Source organism: Dasypus novemcinctus, chromosome 16 (genome assembly GCF_030445035.2).
Source record: "Dasypus novemcinctus isolate mDasNov1 chromosome 16, mDasNov1.1.hap2, whole genome shotgun sequence".
In the NCBI taxonomy this organism is placed as follows: domain Eukaryota; kingdom Metazoa; phylum Chordata; class Mammalia; order Cingulata; family Dasypodidae; genus Dasypus; species Dasypus novemcinctus.
In genome coordinates, this window is record NC_080688.1 from 22,307,399 (window position 1) to 22,332,592 (window position 25,194).

The window sequence follows — 25,194 nt, forward strand, 5'->3', positions numbered from 1 at the left end:
GGAGAAAAGAAATCCTCAAAATTAATGAATTAAGTGTCCATGCTAGGAAATTAAGAAAGAAACTGCAGAATAAAGGCAAGGACAGTAGAAGAATAATATTAATAAGAATGAAATTGAAATATTATAGAACGATCAGGGGAATGAATATGGCTCAAGCTGTTGAGTGCCTGCCTCCCACTGTTGCCTCCAAACACACACACACACACACAGACACACGGAAACCAAACCAAACAAATGAATAAACCAATTTAGGAGAGCTGGTTTGGCTCAGTGATTGAGCACTGGCTTCCAGCGTATGAGGTCCTAGATTCAATCCCCAGCCCTGGTACCTGAAAAAAAAAATCAAATTTGATATTTGAAAAAAATCCTGGTAAATTAGACAAAACTCTGTTTATGGTGATTAAGAATAGAAGACAGAAGTCAAAAATTTTTTTGGATTCAATGGGTACAAAAGTACCGATATATTAGAATGCAAATTGATAAGAAAGTATTACAATCAGTAAGATGGTAAAATTTTTGAAAATTTAGGTAATGTGGGTGAATCATAGAAAATTTATCTGAAAGGGCTCATAAGAGAAAGGGCTAGGTAGTGTGTTTATATGCTGAGTTTGGTTTAGAGAGAAGGCACATTTGAGCAACAAGGAGTCCCTCAGAAGGTAACTCTTAGGCAGCATATAATTATAAGCTAAGTTTCAATTTCAAAAGAAAAGTTCATAAGTACAATCATATATATCAATGGCCTGGAGCAGTGGTCTATCCTCATTCACTAGGAACCGTCCCTTACTGAAAGGATTCATGCCATCCCATTAGAGAAAGTAGCAGGATTCCCCAGGATGGGAATTTGATATTCTTTCATTCATTGTGTGGAACTCCATCCATCTGTGACTATGCTCCATGAACACTTGAACACATTTATATGCTTTATAGGTATGCTCCAGATGAGCCCCTTCCCATGCATCCCCCCATCACTGACACCCCACACCAATGTTCCTTGCCTGCCACAGTTGTGGCCCTTTTGAGATCCAAATCCTCTCCAAAGATGAAGCCAAGAATATAGCCAAATAAAAATAATAAGAAAATGAAATAATAATGACAGTTTAAAAAATCACATACAAAATATAAAACAAAAAATTTAAAGAAATAGAAAAAAAATTAAATAATGGACAGTACTCACTACAATTTCTTCCCTTATACCCATATACACAATGCCTTCCCCTTTTTCCCTCCCACTTATTAATAACATTTTCCATACAGATGTTATATTTGTTACCATTGATATACAAATACTGAAGCATTGTTACTGAACATAGTCAAAGGTTTACATTATGGTTTACAGTTTGGCAACAAAGGAATATTGCCAAGTGTCAACTAGCAATATCCTGGAAAAAGACCTTGACCATAATGGAGATATGGTAAATACAAATTAAATTCTTTTTTTAAATTAACATCCAGTACATTTTTTCCATTTATTCATTATTTTCTATCTTTAATGTATTTTTTGTTTACTTTTAAAACATACTTAAATTACATAAAAAATATAAGGACTTCCCATATACACCAATCCCTACATTTCCCACATTTCCCCACCTAAATAATTTGTTTCATTAGTGTGATATATTCATTGTAATTGATCTACACATTTTGGAGCACTGCCACTAAGCATAGATTATAGTTTACATTGTAGTTGAGACTCTCTCCCACTCAATTCTGTAGGTTATGGTAGGATATATAACAGCCATTATCTGTTATTGCAATGCCATTCAGATTAATTCCAAGTCCTGAAAATGCCCCCATATTACACCTCTTTTTCCCTCTCCTGCCTTCAAAACCTTCATTAGCTACTGTCTTCATATCAATGGTGTAATTTCTTCCATTGCTAGAATCACAACAAGTCTGCAGTAGATTACCAATAAGTCCATTCTAGTCCATATTTTATTCTCCAATCCTGAGTATTATGGGATGGTGATGCCCACTCCACCTCTAATTGAGAAGGGACTTTGATCTCATGTGACTGATGGATGGGACTCTCTTGCTTGCAATTGTAGACTCTCCTGGTTCCTTGGTGTGGTGGTTGTCCATCCTCACCTCCTTGTTGGTTGTCCTGGATAAGTCCAATGAACTTGAGAGAAGGTGCTGCAACTCCACTGAGACTCAGGGCCCAGCTGGCACATGGACAGCCCAGAGGTTCAAGGTTCTTGGACATACAACTACCAACTCAAGCACCAACTATAGGTTCAAATAAAAGGGACAGAAGAAGCATGTGTAGAGAAGTCACATCTGAGTCTAACTCTGTCACACTTGGGTGCACAAACTCCAAAGTAGGGCCCACTAGCAAGGCACCTTAGGCACCCTACAATACTAGGCTAAGCTGCAAATTCAAGAGCAAAAGGCTCATAAGCATAGTCATCAATATATCAAGGGCCCATCAATGGAACATCCTTCTTCATTTATCATTGCCCCTGTACTTGGGGGATTCTTGCGGTTCCATTAGAGAATGTGGCAGAGCTTCCCAGGATGGGTATTCAACATTCTTGTGGTTGTTGTGTGAATCTACCCATTGTGGCAATGCCCCATGAATATTTGAACATATTTATTTACCTTATATGTATGCCCAGGTGAACTTCCTCCCATGTATCTCTGATCACTGGCACCCCACACAAATGATCCTCCCCTACCATAGTTGTAACCCTTCTGTGATGGAAAACATCTTCAAAAATGAAAGCCAAGAATATTGCCAAATTTGATTACTAGGAAAATGAAGTAATAATGAAAGCTTTAAAAAAATGAAACAAAATACATAATAATTTAGAAAAAATAAAATAAAGTTTAAAAGTTGGAGTCATAAAAAAATGAAACATATTAATTTTTTTTTTTACATTTTGCCTTTCATCACTGTAATATCCATTGTTGTGTATGTGCAGTGGTGTTTTCTTCCATTTCTTCCCCCAGTGGCTTATTTTTTTCCATTTTTTCTTCAAAGAAATTTTAGGTCACAGTAAAGTCACATACGGAAAATATGGGACTCCCATATACCCAACATCCTCCTCCTTTTCCCTCTTCCCTATTAATAACCTTTTTACATATGGATGGCGCATTTGTTACAACTGATGTACATATATACTGAAACATAGCTACTAACCATGGTCAATCATTTACATTATGGTTTACATTTAGACCATACACTTTTATAAGTTGTTGAAGAAACTTAACATGGCCTATATTCATCATTGCAAGATCAAGTTGAATCACTCCATTGTCCCCTAAATACTCCCTCTTTTCTTTATTCTATTCCTTGTTCCCCTCCTCTTGGTGTCCAAGGCAACCGCCAGGCTTCACTTTTGAAGGACAAGATTAATAGACACTTACAACAATGCTGAGAGCTTGACAGAATTGTCTGTTCTCCCCTATTAGGAATGACCCATGGTCTTGACAGACACACTTCTCTCTGTTTGAGATCATATCAGGCCTCCCTGGTATGGGAGTCCAACTCTTTCCTACTCATTGTGTGGGTCTCCCCCTACTGATACAAAACACTATGACAAAATTATCACATGTACATTATCTAGAAGACTGCTGCAGTTGTGCCCTGTCCTTAATGCCCCCAATCCAACCCCCTAAACCAGTAACTTTCCCTTAGCATATTGCAAAAACTTTTCTCAACACTAGTTTCAACCATGTACTCACCAATTCCCAGTGTCTACCTGCTCCCTCTCCCAGCCCTCACCACAGTTCCATGGATGGACCAACCCATCCTCACCCTATCTCCCTGTCAAGCTTGCACATCCAATCCAATAGTATCACTACATACCTGTCATGTCCCTTCAGTGCACAACTACTCACTTACAACTTATGATAGACTTCTTCCATATGGACTTTGGCTCACAATCTGCTTCTTCCTATCTATGTCCTATAAACCTATCTTCCAGACTCTATCTCTCTGAGTCAGCTTGATTTTCTTAATTCATACCAGAGAGGTCATATAACATTTGTCTTTCAATGCCTTTATTGCTTTACTAAACACAACATCTTCAAGATTCATCCATGGTATTCCACGTGTTAGTACTGTACTCCTTCCTATAACTGAGTAATACTTCATTGTATGTATATACCACATTTTGCTTATCCATTCATCTGTGATGGCATTTCACTTGATTCCAAATTTAGCACTGGTGAATAATGTTGCAGTGAATATTGTAGTGCATATATTTGTTTGTGTCCTTGCTTTCAGTTCTTCTGGGTATATACCCAGTAATGGAATTACTGGATCAAATGGCAGATCTATAGTTAGTTTTTTGAGGACCATCAAACTGTCCTCCATGATGACTGTACCATTCTGCATTCCCACCAGCTGTGGATGAGGGTTCCCATTCCTCCGCATCTTCTCCAACGCTTGCTGTCCTCTGTTTTTTAGTGGCCACCAAACTAATGGATGTAAGATAGTATCTCATTGTAGTTTTTATTTGCCTTTCCATAATAGCTGGTGATGTTGACCTTCTTTCCATCTGCCTTTTCAGTTTCTTGATAACATCCTTTGGGGACAAAAGTTTTCATTTTTGAGGACAGCCCACTTATCTATTTTTTCTTTCACTGCTTGTGCTTTTGGTGTGAAGGTCATGAAAACATTTCCTATTAAAAAGTCCTGTAGATGCTTCCCTATATTTTCTCCCAAGGTTTTTAAGGTCTTGGCTTTCATATTTAGATCTTTGATCCATCTTGCATTAATTGTTATATAAGGTGTATGATGGTGTTCCTCTCTCATTGTTTTGAATATGCTTATCCAGTTTTCCAAGCACCATTTGTTAAAGGGCCATTCTCTCTCAGTTGAGTGGCTTTGGTGGCATTCTAGAATAAGACATGACTCTATATGTGAGTATCTATATCAGAACTCTCAATTAGGTTCCATTGGTCAATATGTCTATCCTTGTGCCAATACCAGGCAGTTTTGACCATGATATGTTTAAAAGTAAGGTAGTGTGATTCCTCCAATTTCATTTTTCTTTTTCAATATGTCTTTTTGGCTATTCAGGGCCTCTTGCCCTTCCAAATAGATTTCATAGTTGGTTTTTCTAGTTTATTAAAAAGTGCTGTCCAGGGTGCATGGTAATGATTGGTCCAGGGTGCATGGTAATGATTGGATATACTCATAGTGGCAACAATTAAAAACCCAGCAGGGGGGGTACTGGGTTCCTGGCCAGTGGTGCTCTGTCGTGGTCCCTAGGGGAGCAGCGATAGTCTCCCAGGTACAGCGGCGGGGACCGGGAGGGAGTGAGGGTTCAACAGTGAGCCCCTGATGCTAATGACTATGCTTGTGAGCTGATAAACCTAAAATAAGAACAAGGCCTAGAGCAACATTGTGCCTGGGAATTTCCTCCTGTCAGCCTTCATGTTACTCAAATGTGGCCAGTCTCGAAGCCAAACTCAGCATGTAAATGCAATGCCTTCCCTCCAGCGTGGGACATGACACCCGGGGATGAGCCTCCCTGGCAACGAGGGACCACTATCAAATACCAACCGATGATGCAACTGGAAAAGGACCTTATATGGAAGGTTCAATGCGGATCAGCAGAATATCCATGTCTACATAAAATAACATGACTTTAAAATGCTGTTTGACCTAAAGTAAGGGGGAAATGGAAAGGAGAAATGAGTTTATATGGCTACGAGTTTCTAAAAAAGAGTCTGGAGGCTGGCAGAAGGATTGCCCTCATGCACAACTGAGCAGAGTCAGAGAGACAGATAAAGCAGATACAACCCCCAGATATTGGTTCATATGAAGGCTAAAGAGACCCATGAGAGTTATGGTCATGGCCGATGGGGTTTACTACCAGGGCAGATGGCCCCTCTTTGGAAATGGTGTTTATGTGTGATGAATCTGGACTCAGATGGGATCTCCCTTCATAAGACTTTCATACTAATCTGCTGGAGGTGCAGTTAATGTTGGGGTTTAAGATATATTTAGGGGATTTGAATCTCTGGACTGATAATGTGATAGCCAGGTCCTGAGCCTCAACAGACTCCAGCACCTACAATCTGATTTATTGGACTTACCACACTCAGCTAAGATGGAGTTGAAGAAGGACAATCACCACACCATGGAGCCTAGAGTGATTACAACTGAAAATGGGAGGATGGCAGCCAGCATCCATGTGGAATCTGAGCCTCCTCTTGACATAGAGGTGCAATGGACACAACCAATCCAATGTCCACATAGAAGAGGTGGCATTGGATTGGGAAAAGTGGACATGGTGGACGATGGGTATGGGGAAAGGCAGGAAGAGATGAGAGGTGGAGGCATATTTGGGACATGGAGCTGCCCTGGATGGCGCCTCAGAGGTAATCACCGGACATCGTAAATCCTCACAGGGCCCACTGGATGGAATGGAGGAGAGTATGGGCCATGATGTGGACCATTGTCTATGAGGTGCAGAGGTGCCCAAAGATGTACTTACCAAATCCAATGGATGTGTCATGATGATGGGAACGAGTGTTGTTGGGGGGGGAGAGGGGGGGTGGGGGCGTGGGGTTGAATGGGACCTCACATATATATTTTTAATGTAATATTATTACAAAGTCAATAAAAAAAAAGTGCTGTGATGATTTTTATTGGGATTGCATTAAATGTGTAGATTAGATTGGGTAGGAAAGACATCTTAATGATATTTAGTCTTAGTCTTCCTTTCCATGAACAGGGAATATTCTTCCATTTATTTAATTATTTGATTTCCTTTGACAGTGTTGTGTACTTTTCTGCGTATAAGTCATTTACACCTTTAGCTAAATTTACTCATAGGTATTCAATTTTTTTAGTTACTATTTTAAATGATTTTTTTCTTAATTTCATCTTCAGACTGCACATTATTAGTGTACAGAAATGTTACTATTTTTGCACATTGATGTTATAATCTCCAGTATTACTGAACTCATTGATAATTTCTGGAAGGTTTTTTTTTTTTTTTTTTGTAGATTTCTCACAGGTTTCTATGTATAGGATCTTCTCATCTGAAAATAGTGAAATTTTTACTTCTTTTCCAATTTGGAAGGCTTTTATATCTTTTTCTTGCCTCAGTGCTCGAGCAAGCATTTTTAACACAAGATTAAAAAGGAGCAGTGATCTTGGGAATCCTTGTCTTGTTCCCAATCTTATTGGGAAAGTTTTTAGGATTTCACCATTATGCACAAAGTTAGTTGTGAGTTTTTCATATAAACCCTTTTTCATGTTAAAAAGTTTCCTTCTTTTTCTATCTTTTACAAAGTTATTATTAAGAAAGGATGCTGTATTTTGTTGAATGCTTCTTCTGCATTTATAGAGATGATCATGTGATTTTTTTCTTTTGATCTGTTTATGTGGTGTATTATATTGTTTGATTTTCTTATGTGAACTATCTGGGCATACTCATGATGAAACCCACTTGGTCATGGTGTATAATTCATTTGATGTGTTATTGAATATGATTAGCAAGTATTTTGTTGAGGATTTTATCATCTAGGTTCATTAGTGAATTTGGTCAGTGATTTTCCTTTCTCGTGGAATCTTGTTTGGCTTTGTTATTAGGGTAAGTTTGGCATCATAGAATGAGTTAGGCAATGTTCCTTCTACTTTTATTTTTTGAAAGAGTTTAAGCAGGATTAGTGCTAATTCTTTCTGGAATGTTTGGTGGAATCACCTGTGAGGCCAACTGGTCCTGGGCTCTTCCTATTTGTGAGTTTTTTGATTATCTTTACTTGTGATTGATCTGTTGAGTTCATCAATTTCTTCTTCTGTCAGTGTAGGCTGCTTGAGTGTTTCTAGGAATTTGCCCATTATCTCTAAACTATCCTTCTTGTTGGCATGTAATTTTTCAAAGTATCCTCTTATGATACTCTTTATTTCTTTGGGATCAGTGGTGATACCCCTTCCTCATTTGTTATTTTGCATATTTGTATCTTCTCTATTTTTTTCTTTGTTAGTCTAGCCAAGGGTTTTTCAATTTTGTTGATATTCTTGAAGAACCAGCTTTTGGTTTTATTTTTCTCTAGTGCTTTCATATTTTCTATTTCATTTTGTTCTGCTCTAATATTTGTTATTTCTTTCTTCCTCCTTCCTTTGGGGTTAGATTGTGTTTCTTTTTTTAATTCCTCCAAGTGTGCAGTTAGGTTATTGATTTTAGTTCTTCTTTTTTGGTCTATGCATTAATGGCTATGAATTTCTCTCTCACTACACCTTCTGCTGCATTCCATAGACTTGGATATGTTGTGCTATCATTTTCATTAGTTTCAAGGTAGCTATTGATTTCTTTTGAAATTTCCTCCTTGATCCACTGTTTGTCTAAGAATGTGTTGTTTAACATCCATATCTTTGTGCCTAATCTGGCTCTCTGGTCCTTACTGATTTCCAGCTTCATTCCATTGTGGTCAGAAAAATTACTTTATATATATTCAATCTTTCTGAGTTTATTGAGAACTGTGGCTTATCATGTGGTCTCTCTTGGAGAATAATCTATGTGGACTCAAGAATAATGCATAGGGAAGCGGACTTGGCCCAGTGGTTAGGGTGTCCATCTACCACATGGAGGTCTGTGGTTCAAACCCCAGGCCTCCTTGACCCGTGTGGAGCTGGCCCACATGCAGTGCTGATGTGTGCAAGGAGTGCCATGCCACAAAGGGGTGTGCCCCGTGTAGGGGAGTGCCACACGCAAGGTGTGCACCCCATAAAGAGAGCTGTCCAGTGCAAAAGAAAATTTAGCCTGCCCAGGAATGGCGCTGCACACATGGAGAGCTGACCTGGCAAAATGATGCAACAAAAAGAGACACAGATCCCTGCGTCGCTGACAACAACAGAAGTGGATGAAGAAGAACATGCAGCAAATGGACACAGAGAACAGACAACTGGGGGTGGGGGGAAGGGGAGAGAAATAAATAAAAAATAAATCTTAAAAAAAAAGAATAATGTATATCCCACTGTATTCGTGTGCAGCTTTCAGTATGTCTATTAAGTCCAGATCACCTGAAGTATTATTCAAAGTCTTCGTTTCTTTAATAATTTTCTGTTGAGATATTCTGTCTGGTGGTAACAATGGTGTATTAAAGTCCCTGAATATAATTGTAGAGGCATCAACTTTCCACTTCATTTTTCCAGTGTTTGACTCATGTATTTTGTGGCTCCCTGGTTAGGTGCACAAATGTTTATGATTGTTCTTTCTTTTTGAAAGATTACATCTTTCAATAATATATGGTTCTGACTTTCTCTCTTATAATAGTTTTGCATTTAAAATCTATTTTGTTCAATATTAGTACACCTACTTTCAAAATTTTGGCTTATTGTTTGCTTGTAAGATAATTTTTCAGCCTCATTGAATCCATGGGTTTAATGTGGGTTTCTTGTACACAGCATGTAGATGGGTCATAATTCCATTCTGACAACCTGTGTCTCTTGACTGGTGAGTTTAATCCATTATCATTCAGTGTTCAATAGAGTCTACAACTGCAAGCAAGAGAATCCCATCCATCAGTCTTGTGGGATGTAAGTCCCCTCTTGATTTAGAAAAGGAGTGGATATTGCCATCCCAGGATCCACAGAATGGAGAAATAAAATATGGATTAAAGTGGACTTACTGGTATTCTACTATAGAATTATTGTGATTCTAGCAAAGGAAGAAATTGTATCAACTTGGAGACCAAGGCCATGGGACTTACTGAAAGCAGGGAGAGGGAAGAAGAGGTGTGATATAGGGGCATTTTGGGGACTTGGAGATGTCCTGAATGATATTGCAGGGACAGATGTAGGCCATTGTTTACCTGCCATAACCCACTGAATGAATCACGGGAGAGCGTAAACAAAAATGTAAACCATAATCCATGTGGTGTAGCAGTACTCCAAAATGTGTTCATTAAATGCAATGAATATGCCACACTGATGAAAGAGGTTGTTGATGTGGGAGGAATGGCAGTGAGGGTGGAGAGTGGGGTATATGGGGACCTCTTATATTTATTAATGTAACATTTTGTGTGATCTATGTATCTCTATAAAAAGACAATAAAAATGTTCAATGTCATTACTCTCAAGTAATTACATTAGCCATATTTTCTTTGGCTTTAGGTATGTCATATGTTGTTTTTATTTATCTTTTTGTTTTTTTAGTTATTCTTACACTATCCTCCAACTCTCTCTCTCTCCTGTTTTTTATTTTCAACCTGTAGAACTCCCTTTAGTATTTCTTGAAGTATAGGATTCTTATAGGCATACTCTCATAAATTCTGTTCATATGTGACTGTTTTGAACTCCTCATCATTTTGGAATGCAAGCTTTGCTGGATAGAGATTTCTTGGCTGGAAGTTTTTTCATTTTAATACCTTACCTATGGCATACCACTACCTTCTTGCCTCCATGGTTTCAGATGAGAAATCAGTCTTTAATCTTATTGAGCTTCCCTCCTATGTGATGGTTCTCTATTCTCTTGCTACCTACAGTATTTTCTCTTTGTCTTGAACTTGGACAGTTTGACAAGCATATGTCTTGGAGGAGGTCTATTGGGATTTATACTGTTTGGGGTGCAGTGTACTTCCTGGACATGTACATCTATCTCCCTCAATAGGGTTGGAAAGTTCTCAGCCATTACTTCCTCCAACACTCCTTCAGTCCCCTTTCCCTTCTGTTCACCTTCTTGAATGTCTATAATGCACACACTTGTTCATTTTGTGTTGCCATTGAAATTCCTAAATATCTGCTGGTTTTTTTTTTTCTATTTTTAAAACCTATCTCTTTTACTATCTGTTTGATATCAGATGTTCTGTCTTCCACACCAACAATAATTTCCTCTGCCTGTTCAGATCTACTGTTATGTGCTTCCACTGTGTTTTTAATTTCTTGGATTTTGCCCTTCATAACCATTATCTTTTTATTTACATTTACAATTTCTTTAATATATTCTACCAGTGTCTTAAATATTCTTAATCTCTTTCTTCACTTAAGTTGGTCCATGATATTTGTTTGGGCATCTTTGATTAGTTGTTAGATGTTCTGAATCTTTTCCAGGTTTTTAGTTTGTTCATTGAACTGGGGAATGTCTTCCTTTACTTGGTATGGTTTGCTATTTTTTGTTGCTGTCTGGTCATCGTTTTATCTTGATGAGTTTATTCATTTGATTAGTGTCTTTCTCTACTCTAAGGTTTTATGCAGCTGCTGTTTTTGTGTGTGTTTTCTTTTTGACACTTTGTTCTTCTTGTTTTATTCACTTGCTGTTTTATACAGTCCCTTGAAGGAACAAGATTAGGGACAGAGAAAGTGAAAGAGGTAAGAAAAGTGAAGGGGTAATAGTAATAATCATAATAAAAGTTAGAAGAGGAACTTTATAAGACCTAGGAAGTGAATATTAACTCATGTAAGCAATGTACATCAGGCATAAAAAAGTGGAAACCCTACAATGAAATGGGAGCTGAATAGTGAAAAATAAATCAAATGAATTGAAAGGCAGAATGATGAGAAAGGGAAAGAGAAAAGAAAGGACAAGAATGAAAAAAGTTAATAAAAGCAAGAAAACAAAATAGACAGGATAGAAATAAAAACCAGAAGACTGAGGACTAATCAAAGAGAGGTGAATGTTAGAACAATACCAGAAAGTGGGAGATAGAAAGATGAAGGAAGGAAAAGAGATAGAATTACCTGACAAAATTGGTATACACAGAAAACAGGATATCAAGGAAGAGGAAACACAGCAAACAAGAAAGAAGCCAGTGGCGCTTAATTAAAAACCAAAAAAAAAAAAAAAAAGATGGGGGAAAGGAAGAGGAAAGAAAAACAAGAAAGGCAAAAAACAAACATACAAGCATGCAGTCAAACAAAACCTATTGAAGAACAGCCTTCTCTCTTAGGCCCAGTGGAGCTTTGCAGACTGCAGGTGTTCATTAATTAATTACCCTGCAGCTTTCCCTCTGCAGGTTTTGAAGTGGGTTTTAGTGAGTAAACTAAGTTAAATTTTTAAAAATAAAGTTATCTTTTTTTTTTGAAGAATGAGAGACCCAAAAGAAGTTAATACAAAAGTAATGTCTATGCTTTCCCTGTCTCAAAGTATCAGCTGGATGTTTGCTATCCCGGTGGATCAATACTCTAAGATGAGCCAGGAATCAAAGTACGGACCCCATATATTCAAGGCAGAAACTCCTCTACTGAGCTAAACTTTCTTCTTGGGTCGTAAGCTCTTCAGAAACCTATCCAGTCATTTCCACTTGGGCAGGTTTGATTTTTGCTTTTGGATAGATTCCTGCTGATTAGGAGTCTGTCCCTGCTCCCTTTCTATTCTTATTGCTTCTTCTCCCAGGGAAGCAAATGCAATGGCCTGTATGAGGGATGTGCCTTCACCTCACTAGGTCAGTGGAGTTTACTTTTGAAATTCAAATGGCACCCTGCTGACTGAATTCACCCCAGAAAATGACCCTCAACCTTTCTACAGACCACCCCCTCCTCCCAGAGGATCCTAAATAGCCTCTTGGAATCTTATTAAGGGCTTCTTATTGCCTCTCTCCCTTAGGGCAGTTGAAATTTTGATAGTTCTCAGCATGGGCCTAGTTAATTGCCTGACTCTGCTCTATTCCAGGCCAAGTTTTCTATCCCAGGGCAGTTAGGTAAATTGGGCTGCCTCAGCAGATTTACCTTTCCCCTCTTCCTCGTGCAATCTGAAGCCAGTTGGTGTGCTCCTCAAAGTTCAAAGGGGGCCCAGGCAACCAAGCCCACAGAAAGGAAACTCCTCTCCACCCTTTACCAGAACCGTCCCACTCTTGGAGAATGCTGCCTTCTGCTGGGCTGCCTACTAAAGTCTGGGCTAGGGGCTTGCAGTAGCTTTGCTTTGAGGATGGGGCTTAGCTATTATGTTTGAGGCAGTTTCCAGCCTCAGGAGCAAAAAACTAAGGGTTTACCTTGAGTAATTTGACTGTTTACCCAGGTCTTTCCAGATCTATGCCCTAAAGCTTCCTGCTCTGTGGGTTCCCAAAACAGCTCACTTGGGCAGGATCTTGTCCCCCATCAGCCCTTTTTTTGTGTGTGTGAGAGAGATGGTGAACATACACTTAAACTGATGCCATCTTGCTGCTTCCCCAAATTAATTCTTATGGCTAAGAGATTTATACTTTTTGTCGTACAGTGAAAATGCCAGGTGAATTTTACAAACATTTCAAGTTAAATATTTTTCCAAATTTATACAAACTCTTACAAATTATATAAAGAGTGGAAATATGTCCAACTCATTCTATGATGTCACCAAAGTCATTTGTAAAAAGGAAAGCGACAGATCCACTTAATTTGTGAATATAGAGGCAAAAATACTACAAATGAGAAAAACTCATAAATGTAACAAAAAACTTACAAATCTAAAACAAACTTTCAAAAGCTAACGAAATATTATAAAATGAATCCATCAATGTATGAAGAAATTGAATAGCCCTAAATAATTTTATTTATCTCAGATCTGCAAGGATAATTTAATAGTAGGAAAATGCGTAAATGTCATCAGTACTACTAAATGATTAAGGAAGGAAATATACTGATATATCTATCTCAGTAGAGTCAAGAAAACATATTGATAATGTTTGCCATCTATTTATGTTTAAAAAACCTCTTAGTTAATTAGGAAAAAAATATTACTACCTTAGTTGTTGTAGCAGTTGTGAGAGGTTCAATTATTTGTGTATAGAAAGGCCAGGACTCAGGAATGATTTTGAGAAGGAAAAATGGTTTATTGACAGCCAGCCAGACTCGGGAGCTTTCTGTTTCAGAGCTTTCTGTTTCAAACCCGAGCCCTGAACAAGAATTTTAAGTTCCTTTTATACAGAGGAAGGGTTAAATGGTCCTTTTGTTTCAGTTCTCAATAGGCTTGAATTAGCATATATCTTCCACATCCTAGGTAAGCTTTTAGCATGGACTTCATACATTCTAGATAAGCTTTTAGCACATTTGGTTTGCATTTTTCCTGAATATTTAAAGTTTATAGAGTTTGCGTTGATAAACTGTTTCCTGGGACTGGAGTCGTTGCCATGGTTACCAAGGGCAGGACTGCAGCCTCTTACCCTCCCACACCCACAAGTCACAGACAGCTTAGGTTAAGGTTATCTCTGAAGAGACAAAGAGCCTCCCACCCATAGCTCACATCATAATCAGGTAAAAAATATTTTATTTAAAACACAAACACACAGAGGAAATACCCTAAAACATTGAACATATTCTCTTTAAAACCAAAGACATGAGTAAGTATAGGATATGGTGGCAATTTGACAATAATTATGAATTCCAAAAAGAGATACAGATTATGTTTTTTACCTGGTCTTTTCCCCTGCATGAGATACACTTTGAGTATATTAGATTCAGCTGAGATGCCTTTAATTAAATTACATCAAAATTAGATCAGGCCATTAGGATTTCTCAGTTTGAGTCCCCACCTCCCTTTTGCGGGCTATATATACAGCATTTGCTCAGGCAGAAGACAGAAGTAGATACACAGAAGAAGACATGGCAGAGGAGAGAACTTGGTTTGTTCTCAATTATCAAACATCTCTGACTATTTCTCCTCTTTGTCTCCCTGATGCCCTATTTTCACATTTCCTGGTGTTCAGAGTGGCAAACTATTCAAAGAACAAACAATTTGACAGAATAAAAATTTTTTGGAATAATTTGTGTGGAAACAGAAAGCAAAGCTCTGAAGAGAAGGTGGGTGGGTCTAGGACCACATGGATACGGGTGTGGGGTGTGAGGAGTGCAGGTAGACCTGGGATCTCATGAGCATTTGTGGGGTCTGAGGGGCCCCAAGGGCCCATATGGCCTGGTGTTTTATTGCCATTCAGCACACATCACCCTTCTTCTGTTTCAGCCCCCAAATTCCTGGCAGTCTTGCATGGCTCCTTCACCGTGCTGGAGTGCAAGATTTATCTGAGTGTGTGCTCACACACTGGGAGTCCTGCCTACACATGAGATGCTCCCCCAGGGTTAGAAGAAAGCCTGGAGGTGTGTGTGTGGGTTGAAAGTGTGTGTGGGGTCATGGGTCAGCTCCACTGGACCACAGCAGGGAGGCTGAAGCATCCTAAAGGCCCACCCTTCCTCCTCGGGGCTGTGCCTCTCAGCAGTCCCAGGAATCCTCCTATGAGAAGGGGGCCTAGAAGATGAAACTGGATTTGTTTGACTTATTTTCTCTCAGGAGCTGCCCCCCTTTGAAGCCTCAACCTCAATAACCAGTCCAAGTGGGCAGTATTTCCAGCTACCTCCATGACCTTTTGCTGAGGCTGAAGGCTGAGAGCCACGCCCCAGCCTCTGAACATGCCCCCACACCCCTCTCCATCACAGAGCACTGGGGACCAGGAGGGATCAGCAGGTGTCCTGAAAAAAGAGAGGAGAAACCTGTAGAGACCTTCAGGCCTGGGGCTTTTTGCACAAGTGATTAGGGGCCAGGAGAATGAAGAACTTGAGCCTGGGGAGATCACTGTTCTTTTGGGTGGGTCAGGAAGCTTTGACCTCCAGTGGTGAGGCAGGCAAGGGGCAGACTCCCCAGGCCTGGTTAAGCAGGGGGCACTAGGCATGATGCCCAGGAGAGAACTGGCTCCTGACCGGCCCAACATGGGAGTAAGCTGCCCCATTCCCCTGTACTCACCATGTCCCTGATGGGACAAAGGAGCCTCTGGGTTCTCTTTTATTGGCCCCACTCCCCACCTGGGCCTGAGCCCACTTGTTCTACCAACTTTGCAGCCAGAGGCTCAAACCTCTGGCCTGGGCCTGAGACTGAGGGCCTGGAAAAGACCAGGCCTGCCCTGGCCTCTCTATCCAGATTCTCCTGCCCCTGTCATTTGCCTTCACCTGGGGTCCAGCCCCCATCCTGGTTGCAGCCTTTCTGGTTCTCCTATGACAGGCCGCTCCCCTCTGTGTCCAAAGCAAGAGGCCCACACAGGTGTTGGTACTCGCACAACCCAGGAAGGCTGCTTCAGACCCCTTTGTAAGCTTTGCTCCTGAGTCCTGGAGCAATCTGGGGTTTGGGGTTCAGGTCGGGTTTAGCGTGGGCCAAGTTCAGCCCAGGTACCTCTGCCACCTCATGCCTCGTGTGCTTGGGACCCCACATTGTCTGGGTTCCTCACGCCTTGGTAGGTAGGGGTTGGCCTGGGGTCTGGGGCAAAGGGGGTCCAGGTATGAGACCTGGGAGGGGTAAGGAAGCCTGGGGAACTCCACAAGTGGGGGGCTCGTGGTGGTCTATGACCTGGGTGTCAGGCCTATGGGTGTCAGTTCCATCTCCCCTGGCTCCATCCTGAGAGTAGAGCAGTGACATCTCTGACTGTTTGGGAAATTGATACAGACTATACAGAGGTGCACCTGGAGAAGCCCTGGAAGTTGGAGAAGTGAAGTTACTGAAATCTCAGACTCTGGCCATGACTCCAGGTACTACCATGACAGACCAGACCATGAGCAAGAGAGGCCCAAAGAAAATAAAAGGAAGAAAAATTCAAAGAAGGTGAAATACCTTGATGAGGATGAGAGGAGGAAGTGAAAGGTAAAGGAGAGCAGCAGCCAGGTGTGCTGGCCCTGCCACCACTGGTGAGGAACCCAAGTATGGGCCTGCTCTTCCCCTAGGAAATTGGTTGGTTTTTATAAAAAAAATAAGCAAGGAACATTAACTGCTTCAAGTCTGGGCTTGTTGGTTATCTTTTCTAAGACAACCCTTATTGGGAACTTGTGAGGATGGGAATTCTGGAGTAAGAACATTCTCTGGAAGAGGATTTTGGTCTCAGATCTTTCCCCTTAGAAATAGAGCCAGATATGTTTAAAGTCTTGGTTGTTGCCAGTCTGGGATAAGAATCCAGCTGCTCCACTGCTCTCATTACCTTGACTGCATTACAGGGAGATTAGAAAAGGAGCCTGATTAACAGAGAGACCACCTAGTCTGGTTCTGGGAAAAAGGCAGAGGCCAGTCCAAGACAGCTGGACTCAACCAGGCCAGTGTCAGGATTTCATGCTGAAGTTCCTAGAGCATCAGAGCTTGTCATTTTACCATGAAGTTTGACACAGAGCAATTTAGCTTTTAGGGAGATATATGGAAATGAAGACAATGGGCATTTTATTTTCTTTGTCAGGGCCATCTTTATTGGCTTAAAATGAGCGCATACCTATTCAGCAACTCCTGAAGAAATCCATCTGCCAGCTCCAGGTGTAAATGTCTAGTGTTTACTAAGAACTTATGTGTGGGGATATGTGGGTTTCTTTCTTTCTGGGGTATCCCACTCCTAATCTGTGAAACAGATGCTTCAGTTTTACTCAGGGTTTTATTAATATCACCCATTTTATCATTTGCATTCCAGGGTAACTCCCAGTCCAACAGGGGCATCAGCACTATTCTATCAACTTAGTGTTTCCTTCTCTTGTAACATGGAAATTGACCATATGCAACTACATTAGAAATTTTGCCAGTAAAAGTTAAATGTCTTCTACTTAATGTATGGGGTCAGAGAATTACTGCATCAAAAGATGCCAATATGATATTTATTCATAGCATGTGGGTTAATTAATATAGTGTATGATGTTTAGTAAGAGTTTAGTCTTGAGAGTTTGTGAGATGGGTCTGCTTAAGCTTTGCTATAACACTCCCTTCAGATGTGTTAGCATGAAGCTACCATACTGGTGAAACAACACTGTAGTTCGTTCTTTCCTTCTTTTTTTTTTTAGAGGTTGCAGTGATGTACTAGCAATACAAGTTAAAAGATTTGGTAGGTAACAAAGAATGCCATTCATGATATCAACAAATACAAAAGTGTATAAGGGAAATGGATTTTGGCCCAGTGGTTAGGGCGTCCGTCTACCACATGGGAGGTCCGTGGTTCAAGCCCTGGGCCTCCTTGACCCGTGTGGAGCTGGCCCATGTGCAGTGCTGATGCGCGCAAGGAGTGCCGTGCCACACAGGGGTGTCCCCCGTGTAGGGGAGCCCCACGCGCAAGGAGTGCACCCATAAGGAGAGCCGCCCAGCGTGAAGGAGGGAGCAGCCTGCCGAGGAATGGCGCCGCCCACACTTCCCGTGCCGCTGACGACAACAGAAGTGGCCCACTGGATGGAATGGAGGAGAGTATGGGCCATGATGTGGACCATTGTCTATGAGGTGCAGAGGTGCCCAAAGATGTACTTACCAAATCCAATGGATGTGTCATGATGATGGGAACGAGTGTTGTTGGGGGGGGAGAGGGGGGGAGAGGGGGGGTGGGGGGGTGGGGTTGAATGGGACCTCACATATATATTTTTACTGTAATATTATTACAAAGTCAATAAAAAATAAATAAATTAATTAAAAAAAAATATATAGGATGGAAAAAAAAAAAAAAGAAAAAAAGAAACAAGACGCAGCAAAAAGACAGAAAACAGACAACGGGGGAGGGGAGGGGAATTAAATACATAAAAATAAATCTTTAAAAAAAAAGTGTATAAAATCATCCAAATAAACTTAAGAAATGCAAAGAACTTTTATGAAAAAAATATTAAAATTTACCGACAAACATACGTTTTGAACAAATAGGATATATTGTGTATTGGATCACTAGTATCATTAACTATTCCTGAATTAAAAGCTACCCTGAAAACTTAGGGGCTTAACCAGAGTTCATGATTGAGTTGGTTGATATTTTAGGTGGTCACAACTGTATGGCTGTGGTCTTGGCTGGGTTCCCTCTGGTGTCTGCAGTCAGCTGTGTGTTAGGTAGATGGCTCTGTTCTGTTGTTTGGTGGCTGTTGGCTGGGTGACATAGAGTGTCCGGCATGTACTTGAACAGGCTTGTTAATGTGAATTTTCCATTTATAGGAGAATGACCCCAGAGATCCAGGATGTTTTGGTTTACTTTAATGCCTTCAAGCAGCTTTGAAATATTTTACCCATCTTTATGCTGTTTAGTTTGGTACAGGCTGCTCTATGTTGCGCACTGTAGAAATCATATTGTTTACTAGAATTTAGAAAAATCATATTGTTTCTTTCTATGGTTCTGTTAGCTTCAGGAAAAGCTTGATTTTCCCATTTTATTTACTGGAGATATTGCCTGGAAGGCACTGTTGACTCCAGAGAGGGCATGTGGCAGACTGACAGTGGGTTGGAGAGATAGGGCAGGTGCACAGGAGATCCAGGCAAAGCCAGAGTCAGAAATCCAGGCAGAAGCTACACCCACAACTCCTCTGCAGGGGAGGCGTCCACCCCATCATATGTCTGCAACAAGGATGTGTGCTGATCTGTCACGGTGTCTCAGGACTGGAGACACTCTGTGTTCCACTGCCAACAGTGGGATCCAGGAAAAGTGTCAGGATAAAGACCCCAAAGAGCACATCTAAGTCAGTACAGCTTCAGACAAAGACAAAACCTAAACATTTCCATGGTAGTCACTCTCCATCATGATTCATAGTTCACCAGGTGACAGGTGTGTGCCAAGAAAAGTGTCAATAATAAAAGAACACTGAAGTTCAATTTACTTTTAATATAAATTGCTGCTCAATTTATCTCCTTATTTCAGGGAAAGCCTTTTTCTATTAGTATCAGAATATCTATCTATTGCCAAATATTTCAAATTCTATTCTGTAGAAATATCCCACAGAATAGGATGTCATTGAGCCCCATTTTTCAGCTCATCCTTCAGTCTTAATGACCAAAAAAACCCACAATAATTTGTCTCCTTCCTTTCATGGCTGGAAAAGGGAAGGAAGCCCCAAGCCCACTGGTCTCAGACTAACTCTGAGAGTGGGAGGGTTCTGGTGAGAGGTGCAGAGGGGCCTGAAGAGTGCAGGTTCAATTGTCTCATCCACCCTTCTTGAGTTTGGAGGAGCATGGCAGCCAGCTTGGGGAGAGGCTAGGGAGAGAGGAGGGGTGAATCTGCTAAGGCAGCCAGATTTTCCTCCTATAAAATGTATCAATTAGGTTCATAAAGAACTTACAGATCTTGACCAACTCTTTTTTAAAAATGTCTTTTAGTTAAAATTAATAGATCACAAGGAATTTTACATTAAAAACAGAAAACATGAGGTTCCCATATAACCCATTCCCCACCCCTCACCACATCATTTTTGTAAATCACATTTTTTTGAAGATATATGCATCACCAAAAAAATGTCACACTAAAAATTATAAGAGGTTCTTGTATACCCCCCATTCCCCCACCCCACTCCTCCCATATCAACAACCTCCCTCATCATTGCGGCGTATTCATTGCACTCGGTGAATATATTTTGGGGCACTGCTGCACTACACAGATAATAATTTACCCTGTCCACACTCTCCCCCAATCCATTCAGTGGGTTATGGCAGGATATATAAAATCCAGCATCTGACCCTGCAATATCATTAAGGACAACTCAAAATTCCAAAAATGCCCCCACATCACATCTCTTCTATCCTTTTCCTGCCCTCAGCAACTACTGTGGCCACTTTCTCCACCTCGATGCTAAAATTTCTTCTATTACTCGTCACAATAGTTTTATAGTAGAATATCAGTGAGTCTACTTAATCAATCTTTTATTTCTCCATTCTGTGGACCTTGGGATGGTGATGTCCCCTCCCTCTCTAGATCAAGAGGGGGCTTAGATTCCACATGGATGATGGATGCAATTCCTCTGCTTACAGTTGTAGGCAATCTTGATTCCCTGGTGTGGTGTTTGACTATCTTTACCTCCCTTTTAGCTGACCTGGGTAAGATCAACGAATGAGAGAGTAGGAGTTGCCACTCTGCTGAAGCTCAGGGCCCAGCTGGCACATGGGCAGTCAAGAGATTCAAGTATCCTGAGTATGGACCATCCCTAGCGCCAACCAGAGTTTCTGTAAAAGTAATGGGAAATGTTTTCATGAAAATTCACAGCAAGGAACATTTATGGGGAATGATCTTGATGTTTTTTAAAAAATTACTTTTTAAATCCAACAACCAGGCTCAACATGCTGCACTCAAGTTCAGCCTTGTCATTTTCACGTCATTTGACAGGAATCTAAGATTCTTCGCTGTTTTTCTGGGTGGTATTTTAAACGAATTCTTTTCTTTCTTTTTTTCCTTTTCAGGAAGATTTCGAACTGCTCTTTCATAATAGTATGATACAAATTAGCCAAGAAGATCCTTCATGCAGGCTTTAAAATGATGAAGAAAGTAAGAAACCTCATAACAAAGAAAACACAACTTAATTCTTCTACAGTTTTTATTCCTAAACAGAAACCATCCCTCATAGTGAATGATGTTCTCCCTTCCATCTGTCCTTGTTTCCATGGTTTTGGTTCCTCTACTCTAGAACAGACATCCCAGCTGCTCTTTTCATGTGCTTGGCTGCCAGGAACTCCTCTTTATGGACCTACTCATGATAAAGTTATATCCTCTTCTTCTGGGTTGGGTAATAGATATGGATCTTTCATCTCAACGTGGATTCCGGGGTCTATAGAGTACAGTCACTTGCTCTGCCTTCATCAGGGTGGTGCACCCTCATGCCTTTCAGCTGTTTGAACTGAGGACCTTACTTTGCAGGGAGCCTGAGTTCTGCTTGCTGAAAACTCAGAGCACCCATGTGGCTTCTCCTCAGTGGCTGCAGCTAGAGTTTCTTCCCACCACAAGCCCTGGGAACCCTCTGCCTTGCCCCTGGCCATTCTGCTAGCATGTTTCCTTCATCTGGAACAGGGTTCGTGTCACTTTTTTCTGCAGGTGCCTGTACATTGTAACCGGGAAGGCCCATATCACTTTGTTTCTCAAAAATTGGCTGAAATGTTTTAAGTGAGGTGTGAAAAATACAGAATTTTGACTTAGCTTACTCTTGCTCTTTATTTTAATAACAGTATCTTTTTCATATGGTTATAACTAAAAGGAATATATTGAGATAGTAGGGAGGTGGGGCAAGATGGTGTCTGAGTGATTGCACCCTTTTTACCTCTCCTGCAAAAACCCGGCTGAGTGGGGACAGAATCCTGCCTTAGTGAGCTGTTTTAGAAACCCACAAGGCAGGAAGTTTCTGGGCATCTATCTGGAGAGAGTGTGACAAAAGGAGTCTTTGCTCAAGGTAAAACCATGGGTTTCTGGCACTTGTGCCCAAAGCTGTGGAAAGCTAAACCCTTCCCCTAGGGCTGATAGCTGCAGCATTCCCTGAACACCGCTGGTCACACGGCAGCATTCCAAAGCCCCTTGTTCCCCAAACATGCAATCCCCAAACCTGTGTTCCCCAAACCCGACGTTCCCCAAATCCCACATTCCCTGAACCCGGGTTCCCCAAGTCTGCGTTCCCTGAATCCAGCACTCCACGAACTCTGGCATCCCCCTAGCACACTGGTCTCAGACAAACTCTGAGAGTGGGAGGGTTCTGGTGAGGGGTGCAGAGGGGCCCAAGGAGTGCGGGTTCAATAGTCTGATCCCTTCTTTTTTGAACTTAGAGGAGCACAGCAGCCGGCTTGGGGATAGGCTAGGGAGACAGGAGGGATGAATCTCCTCAGGCAGCCCAATTTACCTAAGTGCCCTTGAATGGGGAAAATTCATCTGGGGGAAGGTGGGGGAGGGGGACAGTAGGACGTGCTTAGTAGGCTTTCAATATTATATTTAGAGTTCCCAGCAAGGTGTGGGTGCCAGCTCTCACAGAGACTGAGAGTCATTATTTTCTGTGGCGAATTGATTCATCAGAGTCCTATGTGAATCTCAGAGGAGAGCTCTCACACAGGCTTCCTGCTGCCCTGGGAGAGAGAGAAGTCAGGAAGAGGGAAAGGGGGAAAGCACAGATTCCTAAGCAGTTTATTCATTTGCAAAGAGAAAGCCTTGCTTGAGGGCTTGACTTGTTTTTTTATTTGTTTGATTGTTTTCTTGTCTTTCTTTCCTCTTTATCTCCACACCACCATTTTTTCCCTCCCCCCCACCCCCCATTTTTTTCCTATTAGATGCTGCAGACAGTGTTTCTTGTTTGTTGTGCTTCCTCATCCTCAATTTCTTCTTTTCCGTGTATACTGATTTTGGCTACCAATGCTATCCCCTTTTCTTTACATCTTTTTATTTTTTATCTTTTGTTGTTGCTCTCAAATTCCACCTCTCTTTGTTTAGCCACTAATTTTTCTGACTTTTTATTTCTAACACCTCTATTCTATTTTCTCTCTTTTATTTACTCTTTATGTTGTTGTACTTTCCTTTTTCTTTTACTCCCCTCTGTCACACTAGAGTTTTAATTCATAATGTATTCTTCTCCAGATTCCCATTTCAAGATACGTACTCTACTTTTTTTTTTTTAAGATTTATTTATTTATTCCTCCCCCCCCCCTTGTGGTTTGTTTTTGCTGTCTGTTCTCTGTGTCCATTTGCTGTGCATTTTTTTTTCTGTGTCTGCTGGTCTCCCTTTGGTGTGTCATCTTGCTGCATCAGCTCTCCATGGCAGGTGGGCCATCAGCTCTCCTTTAGGGTGCAGGCCGTCAGCTCTGTGCATGGGGTGTGGGCTTATCAGCTGTCTGCACAGGGCATGAAATAGCTTGCCTTCACAAGGAGGCCATAGAAAATGAACCTGGGACCTCCCATATGGTATATAGGAGACCAACTAATTGAGCTATGGCCACTTCCTGGTACTCCACTTTTTAATTGTTATAACTCTACATAGCTTATATGCATTTAATATTCATTCTCCTAGGTCTTACATGGTTCTTCTGCTGACATTTACTATCAATTCTACAAGTATACATTTTGTTTTCTTACCTCTTTTGCTTTCCCTGGCCCTAATCTTTTCATTCAAGTGAACTTAGACAACAACAAGGAAAAAGAATAAGAAGAAGAAAGTGTGAAGAAGGTTTAAGACACACAAAACTTGGGACTAGAAAGAAAAGCTAATCAATGTAGCAAACCCATTAGATAACAGGATGACCGGACAGCAACAAAAAAGTACAAACCATAGCAATAATCAGGAAGACATGGCCCAATCCAATGAGCAAACCAAAAACCAGGAAGTGGAGCAGAGCACTGAACAACTAATCGAAGCTCTCCAAACAAATATCACGGGCCAACTTAATGAAATGAAGGAATAGATATAGATTAAGTATATTAAGAAAACATGTGGAGAGCATACAGAAGAAATTGTAAACATACTCGAAAAAGATAATGGATATGATGGTGATGAATGGCAAATTCCAAGAAATAAAAAATATATAGTCTCAGCAAATAACAGCAGATTTGAAGAGGCATAGGAATTAGTGATGTGAAAGACAGTACATCTGAAATCAAACAGATAGTAGAACTGATCAATAAAAAGATAAAAAGAAGTACAGCAGGGAATTAGAGATCTGAATGATGACACAAAATGCACAGACATATGCATTATAGGCATCAAAGAAGGGAAAAGGAAGGGAAAGGGACGAAAGGGTGGTGGGATCAAGTAATGGCTGAAAACTTCCCAAACCTATTGAGAGAGATGGATGTACATGTTCAGGAAGAACAACACACACCAAACAGCATAAATACCAACTGCCCTACCCTAAGACATACTTGTCAATTATCCAATGCTCAAGACAAAAAGAAAATACCAAATGCTACAAATGAACAGAAACCATCACATTACAAGGAAAGCTCAATCAGGTTAAGTGCTGATTTCTCATCTGAAACCATGGAGGCAAGAAGGCAGTGGCATGACATAGGCAAGGTAAAAAAGAAAATATTTCTAGCCAAGAATTCTCTATCCAGCAAAGCTGGCATTAAAAAATGACAGAGTTCAAAATATTCACAGACAAGCAGAAAGAAAGAGAGTATGTCAACAAAAACCCTGCCCTTTAAGAAATACGAGAAGGAGTTCTGCTGGAAGAAAGAAAAAAACAGGAGAGACAGAGTTGGAGGACAGTGTTGAGACAACTAAGAAGACAAAAAGAGAGATGAAAACAACACAAATTTTTAAAAAATGACTAATGTAAGTAATTCCTTGACAGTAATAACACTGAATGTCAATGGATTAAACTCACTTGCCAAGGACACAGATTAAGAGAATGGATAAGGAAATATGACCCATCTGTATTCTGTCTACAAGAAACCCATCTTAGACCCAGTGACTCCAGGTGGTTGAAGGTGAGTGGCTGAAAAACAATCTTATAAGCAAACAATAACCAAAAATGGCAGGAGTAGCTATGTTAATATCAGCCAAAATGACTTTAAATACAAAACTATTGTGAGAGACAAAGATGAACACTACATATTAGTAAAAGGGGTCATTTTTCAAGGAAAAGAAAAATCATAAATATTTATGCTCCTAACCAGGGC